The following is a 10,055-nucleotide window of genomic DNA, read 5'->3' as shown; positions in this document are numbered from 1 at the left end:
GCGACCTGGGGAAGAGGAAAAAACCAGCTGAAGGGGTCCTAGGGCATTGCGGAGTTCCTGGACTAGAGTAGGAGGTAGTTCGGTGTCTACACAAGGGTCAAAAGAAAAGGGCAGGGATCGGTTGCTTCCGGTTAACACCGGCCGGGGTCCTTCCCATTTTTTCAGCAGATTGACGTGAAATATCTGGGAAGTGCCGCGTGTGGCGTCCAGTTCTACCTCATAGGTCACCGGCGTCACCTGCTGGAGAATGGTGTAAGGGCCTTGCCACTGACCCAGGAGTTTCTGGTCGGACGAGGGCATCATGAGAAGGACTAAATCGTTGACAGCAAATACCCTGGGACGCGTGCCCCTGTCATATTGCTTCTTCTGGCTGGTTCGGGCGCTTTCTAGGTTCTGTCGGACAATGTCCCGTATCATGCCTAGGTGGGTCTTAAGGTTATCCATATATTCCGGAAGCGGCCGTGTGTGATCGGGCTCTGCTTCCCAGGCCTCCTGTGCCATGTCCAGCAGGGTGCGGGGAGGCCGTCCATATAGCAACTCGTAAGGGGAGAAGCCTGTGCTGCTCTGCGTTTTACAGCGTATGGCGAACAGAGCCAGGGGCAACATATCCTCCCATCTTTTGGCTTCCAGACCCAAGAGCTTTTTGAGAGTCTGTTTGAGGGTGGCATTGTACCGTTCCACCAAACCGTCCGTTTGCGGATGGTAGGCGGAGGTACGGATTTGTTTGATCCCCAGCTCAGCACAGACCCGTTTCATAAGGGCTGATACAAAAGGGGTACCCTGATCTGTCAGGATCTCTCTGGGAAACCCTACCCGAGAGAACAGGGTGATCAGGGCTTTTGCTATCGCCTGGGTGGTGGGTTGGCGCAGGGGTATGGCTTCAGGGAAGCGGGTGGCGTAGTCGACTATGACTAAGGCATAACGACACCCGCTGCGGGAAGGAAGGAGGGGGCCTATGATGTCCATTCCTATCCTACTGAACGGGACGTCGATGAGAGGCAGGGGTTGTAAAGGGACTCTGGGGGGTCGGTAACGACTATTTTTCTGACAGACCACGCACTCTCTACAGTAGGTTTTGATCATCTGGTGTACACCCGGCCAATAGAATTTCTCCAGAACAGCTTGGCTGGTTTTCTCATCCCCAAAGTGGCCCCCTAGGAGGTGGCTGTGAGCGAGGAAGAGGACTTTGTCCTGGAAGGGGCCTGGGACAAGTAATTGTGCATGATGGGGAGTACCCCCTCCCCGGTACAACAACCCGTTTCTTTTGAAAAAGTAGGGACCTACTTGTAAGGGGTCTTCGTGCTCAAGGGCCCTTCCCCACGCTTCCTGTAGGAGGGGATCCTCCTGTTGCGCCGCCCTGAACTCTCTATCAGTCTGCCAGGGATGTTCTTCGGGTACCACAGGATATGCGCCGACGTACTCTTTCTTTTCTTTTCTCCGCTGACTTTTGGGTTTATGTGGCTTAGGTGTGGACTCCGGGGGAGACTGGCCAAGATAAGGCGCATCCTTCCACCATTGGGCTAGAGAGTCCGAGGTCTCCTGTAGTAGCGTGGGTAATCCTGGATAATCACTCCCCAGAATGGCTTGTTCAGGGAGAGCAGGCACGAGGCCTACGGTGAGGTTGGTTCCTGGATCCTTCTGATGCTGGATTTGTACTTGTGTGGTAGGGTAGTGCTTGGTGTCCCCGTGGACACATTGGATGGCCACTACTCCCGTAGGGTGCTGGACGGGTTGGGCCAGATCTTGGGGTCTTACTACACTCTGACGGCACCCTGTGTCAGCCAGGGCCATCAGTCGTTGTCCATCCACAGCAACAGGACAGTGGAACGGCGGGGGAGCGGCCCCTGGAGGGTGACACAGGTAGTTCCGTACTAGGCCTATCTCCATTGGCTCTTCCTTCTGTGGGCACATCCGAGCGATGTGTCCAAACCCACCACAGGAGTAACACTGGGGTCCGGGGTTGGGGGGTCGGAACAGGACCGGAGAGGGCAGAAGAGGAGAAGGTTCCGGTCTCCGTCCCGGTTGTGGACGAGGGGGACGGGGAACCATAGTGTGTGTGTTCCTGTGCGTATGATCCTCCCTTCCCCGTTGGAGCTCTTGAGCCCGACTATAGGCAGAGGCAATCTCTATGGCGGTTTCGAGAGTGAGCCTAGAGTGTTGTCTTACCCATCGCTGGGTGGCCGGGTGCAAGGAGTTCAGGAATTGCTCCAGATATATCTTTTCAAGGATATTGTCTTTGGAGGATGTCTCGGGTCGGAGCCATCTGTTGGCGAGATCTCGGATTCGGAAGGAGAGAGCTCTTGGATTCTCCTGGGGTTTCTCCTTTGCTTGTCGCAATTGTACCCTGTAGGTGTCGTCGTCGATACCCAAGCGTTCTAAAATGCACCGTTTGATGTCTGCATACGGGGTGGTGCCTTGGATGTTGGCCTGTTGGTAGGCCGCCTGTAGGTCGCCGGTCAGAAGGGGACCCAGGTATTGACCCCAGCGATACACAGGCCAGTTGGCCGCTTGTGCCAGCCTTTCAAAGTTCGTAAAGAAGTAGTCCGGATCCTCACCTGGGACATACTTCTGCAAGACTACTGACGGAAAAGACGAGACCGGCCTGGGTTGACCGAGAGCTGTAGTTAGCTTGTCCATAGTTTGCTCGTGGGCAACCCCCTGTCCCTTCAGGACGTCATGGAGCTGTCCCCTGTCGGTCTCAGCGGTCTTAAGGAATTGTTCCATTAGTTTCCCGAACTGTTCTTGGGATTCCGCCATCTGTTTCACCACGGCCTCCATGCCTCCGGCAGATCCCACTTCTGACACCAAATGTCGGGCTGGGCTATCTGCGGGCCGGAAAAGCAGGCGAGGAGGCCGTAGGTAGTGTGCTATACTGTAGGTTTATTTTTATACAGTGAGCCAGAATCAGTGTCCCAAACACAAGAAAGGAAAACAAGGAGAGGTCCGGGTTCGCCGTCTGCTCCGGGTCCTGGGCGCAGTCCTGGGGCGGGGATTCTCCGACGTCAGCTCCGATGCAGAGGAGATCCACGGAGGGCAGTAAGAGAAAGAAACACAGGACCGTTAGTCTCCTCCTTATGTTCCCAAGTTAAACCGAACACCGTCACCCGGGTCGTGAGGGGGCGGGAAGAGAAAAGAGACCGTGAGGAAAGGAGGGAGGAGGGAGGCCGGAACACAAGGGGGTTGTAGAAAGGGTGTCGGGAAGGGAGGTGTGGGAACAGGGACAGGCGGGGCCACTACAAACAGTGCGAGTGCTATACAAGATATGTTACAGTGCAGGGGACGTGCTGCTAAAGAGAAGGGTATATTTACAGGGTGTTACTAGGACTCCTAAGGAGTTGGGGTAAGGAAGGCTGAAGACACTCACCCGGTCCGCCGTAACTTTCCAAGTGAGTTACGGCCGCTCTTCAGCCACCTCCTGTGGGCTCCACCACTCTTCGGTCCACACCTCTTCGTCACCCGTCTGCTCTCCTACTCCAGCTCCGGTCTGAATCTCCTGCCACAAAACTCCGACGGGGTGTTCTGCTCGGATCCCGCTTTTATCCTGTGCTGACTCTGCCTCCGGGGCGGGACTTCCTGGGTCGGCGGGATATACTTCCTCAGGTCCCGTGGTTCTGGTTGGTCCCTGTGGAAGAAAGAAGGGCGGAGTCCCGTGTGTTATGGCAGGAATGCCGAGTTCTGTCCTCGCCCCATGACAGGGGGAGCGCTGTTGTAGTCCCGGTGGCGGAGATGATTGAGGTAGGTGCGGGGATGTGCAGCGCTACTGGGGGGGTCGCGGGGCTGCCACCTCACAACACCATTAATACAGTGTTGACAGTAAGCAACACAATCCTAAAACACACTATAGCATTGAGCTCAATGAGCTTTCCACCTGTAAGTACAGTTGATTACTATACAGATTACTTTAGTAGTCCCAGGACCAGATCCTAGATTCAGTCCTGGGGTCTAAGCTGAAACCAGATAAGCAAAAACGTTTTAGTTACTGTAGTGAATTTTCATGAATATAAAGCTGTTTTAAAAGTTCACACTTAGAAACTTTTCAATGTAAATCTGACAATGTTATTCAATGGGAGAAAATTCAGGTTGCAGGTAAAGTACGATCGTGTTACTTTCGTAACACAGCACTAGTCTCCTGTGGCCAGCACTGGGGTCTTAACTTAAAACAGGTAGGTAATTGCGTTTCAGTATTTCATATGATTTTTAAAGAATATTTCAAGTTTTCAAAAGTAGACACTTAAAAGAAATTTCATAGAAAAGCAGACAATGGGTTCCTATGGTGAAAATATAGATTACTAGTAAACCCGGTACGGATTACTTTTACGGTTCAGTAATGGGCTGAAAGGTACAGTACTGACTTCTCCCCTGATCACAGGTGGGGATTTCGGAATTCGGCTTATTTTATATGAATATTTTCAGTTTTCAAAACTTCACACTTCGAAGAAATTTCATAGAAAAACAGTCAATGGTTTCCTATGGCAGAAATTTAGATTACTAGCAGACACGGTTGTGATTACTTTTGTGGGTCAGTACTGGGCTACAAGGTACAGTCCTGGCTTCTCGCCTGATTACAGGCGAGTACTTCAGATTTCGACATTCGGCTGATTTTAGGTGAATATTTTAACATTTCAAAACTTCACACAGAAGAAATTTCACAGAAAAGCAGACAATGGTTTCCTATGGCAGAAGTTTAGATTACTAGCAAACACGGTTGTGATTACTTTTGCGTTCCAGTACTGGGCTACAAGGTACAGTACTGGCTTCTCTCCTGATCACAGGTGAGTAATTCGAAATTCGTTATTCGGCTGATTTTAGATGAATATTTTAAAGTTTCAAAACTTCACACTTCAATTTTTCGAGTCAAACCAGTCAATGTTATTCAATGGCAGGAAAGTGAGTCATCGGTTTTCAGGTGAGTACTTGACTGGTGAAGTTCAGGTTCTGGGCTTACTCAGGGGTCCCCCAGGTTCAGGTAGGTACAGTTAGTACACCCTCAGCGGCACAGGGGCGGCCGGTTACAGAGGTAGTTAGGTCCAATGAGAGGCAGGGGGCCTTCGGTTGGTGGCTGCTGGCTAGCAGGCCACGCGTCTGTGGGAGCTGGGCTCCTGGTCACTTGCTCAGGGCCAATGGGGATGTAGAATAGGGAACAGGTTGCATTGCCAGGGGCACTCGGGCGGCTGGGTGCTTTTGAGCCGTCGGGTGCTCAATGTTATCCAATGAGGATCTTGAAAAGGGAACAAAGGCTCGGGGACGGTGGATCTTCAGGAGCGACCAACACTTGGGCACAGGGGGCTGTGGGGCGCCGGATGCAGGGGTGTCTTTTGAGGTCGGGAAATCTTACCCCCTGCTGGACGCGGTTGGAGGGGTCCTTTGTCCTGAGGCTGCAGGGGTCGTCGAGGAGGGTCCTGGGGAACTGGATTCCGAGTCAGAATCGCTGGGGGGATGTCCTCAGGGTCTTGGTTCACTCCAGCACAGGCCAGGCTTGGCGGGTGCAGAGTGTGCAGGGTTCGCGGTTCCGGGCTGATGCCAGGGCTTTTTACTTGCTTTGAGCAGTACCACTGCTCGTGGGAGACCCAAGTAGTCAGAGTCACAAGGCAGTCAGGTCCTCAGGGGTTTTTGAGGTTGCTGACCACTGGAGACGCCGGGGTTTAGCAGGAGCAGGTTCGAGGGTCGACAGGCCGGTAGGGCTGGGGCCAAATCAGTTGGTGTCTTCCTCTTCTTAGCAGCTGCACGGCAGGTCTTCTTGTTTCTTGTTCTTCTTTCTTGTTTCGGTATCTGGATCTGAGAAAGGAAGGTTCAGGGAGCCCCTAAATACTAAATTTAGGGGCGTTACAGGTAGGGCAAGGGCAGGGACCAATGGGCCCCTGTCCTGGGGTGAGTACACCCCCTAGCCTGCTCCTTTCCTGTGGGAGGGGGGCAGGAGCCTAGCTGGGATTGGGCAGGGCTCCCCATCTACAAGATGGCCGTAGCCCGGGGTCGTGCTTCACCTCGCCTCCTCCACCTGAGGGGTGGAGTTGGCAAAGGTTGGCACCCCCCCCCTTTCTGACGTAGTTTTCCCCGCCAGTCTTCCTGCCAGAGTGGGGGTAGAATGGGTGGGGGCCAGTTGCTGGGTACAGCAAATGGTCTGGAGAAGCTCTCAGAGGCGGCATGCCTTTGAATCTTCCCCCTGTCCATCCTGGGGGAGGAGACATAGCACCTCGCCCAGGATGTGCATTGTTGCAGGCCCAGGAGAGTGGGGGCTCTCCACCCAGGGGTCCAGCAACATGTCTGCTGTGTGGCAGCCTCTGCAGCCACTCAGCGCAGACGTGGATTGTAGGTTAGGTTTCAGGGGGCATCTCTAAGATGCCCTCTGTAGTGCATTTTACATTAAATCCCACACTGGCATCAGTGTGGGTTTAATGTGCTGAGAAGTTTGATATCAAACTTGTCAGTGTAGCCATTATGGTGCTGTGGAGTTCGTAATGACAACCTCCCAGGACCATATACTCTTAATGGCATTACTGTACTTACAATGCCCAGGAATGGCCCTGGGTACTGTAGGGGCACAGGGCTCATGCACCTGTGCCCACACCACTGGCATAGGGCACCCAGCTAGAGGGGTGGCTGATGTATGCCAGGGCAGTGGAGTTGTGGGTATGGCACACAGGGATGTGTGCCATGTCGACTTTTGGTGTAGTTCTGCACTTAGACACTCGGCCTACAAAGGCAGTGTGTGGGTGTCAAGGTACAGGGCCCCTAAGGGTGGCACAATAAGTGCTGCATCCCTTAGGGGTCTTCTCTGGTCACAATGCCCTGGGTACCTAGGGTACCATTTACTAGGGGCTGATATGTGGCCAGAGATGCCAATTGGGTTTAGGCTTTAGTATAGTTTTTAGGGAAGAAACACAGGCCCTGGGTACCTGATTGGCAGGGACCCAGGGCATACCTAGGAAAAGTGCATCAGGTATCAGGCAAAAAGTGTGTGGGGGGGGGGGGGTGTACTGCAACAGGAACTCACTTTCTCACAGACACCCATCACAAAGATGAGCACCTCACACAGGACGGAGGTCCACAAGTCATCAGACTTCCGCAGGACACCAATGAATTTCAATGCCTTGGGTCCTCGCATCAGAAAACCCTAATATGCAGGGAGCACAATACTCTCCCCAAAATTCATTTTAGACTCTGCCTTTCCACTTTAAAGGCCTTCCTATTGGAGAACATCACCATTATAGCAAGGCCTAGAATTTCACAACTTTTCTTACAGGCATTTCATATCACAGCACTTTTGTCTTGCTAGTTCTGTGTGGCCTGGACAACCCCAGGAGATAAACAATCTTTGTATCAAGCATTGTTGTTGCGCCTGGAAAATCAGAATCCATCTACCACTTTGAGCTCACTGAAATGCCACCTCCTTTTTAGGCTTGGACTTTCTGAGTGTAGTAGCTCAAAACGTCAAGGCTTATGCCTGGACAATGGTTTGAGGTAGAACATCTATTTCAGGTTAAACATCGATTGTCCAAGAAGTTTTATTCTCTTAAGGAAATATATCAAGTCCTTGCAGAACTTTGTTTTTGCATTAACAGTACCTTCTGGCAGCATATCATTAGTTAATCTAGAAGTAAGATTAGAAAATAATCGATTGGTTTCCAAACTGGTGAGCATGGAGAGGGGTTTTATTTATGGGATAGTTACCCAACCCATTGCCGAGCACAGCACCTCCATGCAATTGTTCGAGTTAATACAATTTGTTACCATTACCTGTTGCTGCAGGGGTGGTTATTGCCAAACACAGGGGACCACAATACAGACCGTGGTTCCACAGCCACTGGAGGTTGCAAGAGAGTTGTAAATTGCATAAGCCCATCCATTAAGTTGAGAGCCCGCAAACCAAGGCTTTCAAAGCAGCTCCACACTACAGAAGGTTTTGCTAACTACCATGGTTGGGTAATGGCAGCCAACAAAGCACAGAAAGTAAACCCACAGCCTGCATCCCACCAAGAAAGTGAAAGAATGGCCAGTCTGGTCCTCTGCTGGTTGTGGAAGGGTGAGCATGTTAGCCTTTCATGATCAGTAGTCCGTTAAAAAGCGTTGTGTACATGAAAGTTGAGGCATCTGGGTCTGATGCAATACATGACGGTTGGAGAACACAGGCCATTAAACGTCATATCCTCTGTAACTTAAGATATTATACTGTGCATGAAGATTGGGACAGACAGGCCACCCACATTTGCCCGTCACTTGAAGGAATGAGCCGGGAATGCAATGTGTGCAGGCTCACTGGCATCTCAAGAAACAGTGATGCAGGTCATAGGCATATGTGCTTCTTATGTTCATCATTTTTTTTGCAACAACAGTGGTCCCATGCAAAGGTGATAGAAATACAATAAATATAGACACAATGGAAACTATATTAAGTAATGACTTGTCCAGCCGGACAGCGGTCCAAGAATGTTTACTTTTTTTCAAAAATCACACAATTTCAACCTTCAACAATTCTTCAAAGTGGAGCACAAGCCTGTACCCCAACGTTTACAGAATGACATGGTGAAGAATTTAGTCAAGAGAGGAGCAAAGTATTTAGGCAGAAGCAACGGATTTCTGTAAATGAGACAGTGACAGAAATTCAGTATAGACCATTACAAGCATATCACAGTATACATTCACAGTATATGGTGTTTTAGAAAAGTCGACGGCGTTTCGATCCCTATTCAAAGATCAACAGGATCATCATCAGGACAAAATAATGCCTAAACCATAAAAGCCACAATAGCCTAAAGAGAAAGAAAGGGGACAAAGAATATAAAGAGCAATTTAGAAAATCTTATCATAGTGATGAAAACATTTAATACCAGTGATCGTGATAATCCAAAAAACGGCATGCCGGTAGAGGTGAATTAACGGAGTTGTCATACAATTACATGATCGCATGATTAGGCTATGAGTGTAGATTGTCTCACGCTGTAAAACCAATATAAACCAGTGAGCAGATCACTAATGATAGATACAGCCGACGGCGGTGATTCAAGTGAGCCAAGGTTTGTGCGCTAGCCTCATACGGACAGTGTAAAGGACTGGTCAACGACCGAACTGTGCATTTATCAAGTGACTAGTTTGTATCGTGGGCGAGCAAGCGGACTTATGTGGCCCGCATCAATAGTGTGTCATAGGAGGCTAAGGCAGACGATGAAGTGACTCAGGGGTTGGTGTGAGGTTATCATAGTCAATAGCAAACGGCGAACGAACAGTGGGGTAAATTAGTGATTACACCGTACGGCAGGCAAGCAATCCGATGAGTAGCGGGCAGGCTTACCTATAAGGTCGGCAAAACCAGTATATACCAGGGAGGGCTATGCGAAGTGGAAATGACACGGCATCTAGAGTGGGAAATACGGTGTTCATAAAAGGTTATAAGAATAATAAAAGGAATTTTAAGAAAATCCCACGTAAGTTTTGGGACAAAAGACCCGATAACCATTATTGTTTCTTACCCAAACTTAGGAGGCCTTTCGCTTTCAACCGGCAGAGGCTCGGTTGTACATTGAAATTACAGAGTTTAATGGACCTCTGGAACCGTCATCCTATAACGGAAAGACGGACAGTGTATCACAACAATGGCACTTCATGGACAATAGGGAACAACTAGGTCATGGTTATATCTTACCTGCGATACGGGAGATTCAGTAGACCGCGCCAGCTAATCGCTCGGTCGCGTTTTGGGGAAGTGAGCCTGCATCAAAAATAGAAGATACAGGGAAACGGGTCAGAGTTTGTTTCATTAGTAATTGGCAGCATTCAAGCGATAAGAGACCGCAGTGACGGCTTACCGTGTCAATGGGCTGTGAATGGTTCCCCGGCAGTGACGGTAAATTACCGCGCAGAGGAATAATATAGCTTGATTAGTGAGAGGGCTCGCAATAGGTTGGGAGATAGTATTGCGAAAATAGAAATAGGTGTAGGACAACGCGGCGGCCATATTGGATGAGTGAAGACATGCGAAACCATAACCAAGTGAATAGAGTGAGATAGCAAAGGGGGAAAGTATGGTAAATACAGCAGAGAGTTGGGAAGTACTGTAAGGA

General features: G+C 50.2%; 1 long non-coding RNA gene across 1 annotated transcript; it reads right to left on the bottom strand.

The window, feature by feature from the left end:
* Positions 1–8,454: 8,454 nt before the first annotated feature.
* On the bottom strand, positions 8,455–9,848 carry LOC144827811 (uncharacterized). Its single transcript, XR_013610391.1, has 4 exons — positions 9,801–9,848; positions 9,638–9,703; positions 9,465–9,554; positions 8,455–8,747 (listed from the first exon to the last, which is right to left on the bottom strand). It is a non-coding gene; the product is annotated as an uncharacterized LOC144827811 (long non-coding RNA).
* Between the last annotated feature and the right edge of the window lie 207 nt (positions 9,849–10,055).

Source organism: Lissotriton helveticus, chromosome 4_1, assembly GCF_964261635.1.
Source record: "Lissotriton helveticus chromosome 4_1, aLisHel1.1, whole genome shotgun sequence".
In the NCBI taxonomy this organism is placed as follows: Eukaryota; Metazoa; Chordata; class Amphibia; order Caudata; family Salamandridae; genus Lissotriton; species Lissotriton helveticus.
Note: the sequence above shows the minus strand (reverse complement) of the source record. Positions and strands in the feature narration are given on the sequence as shown.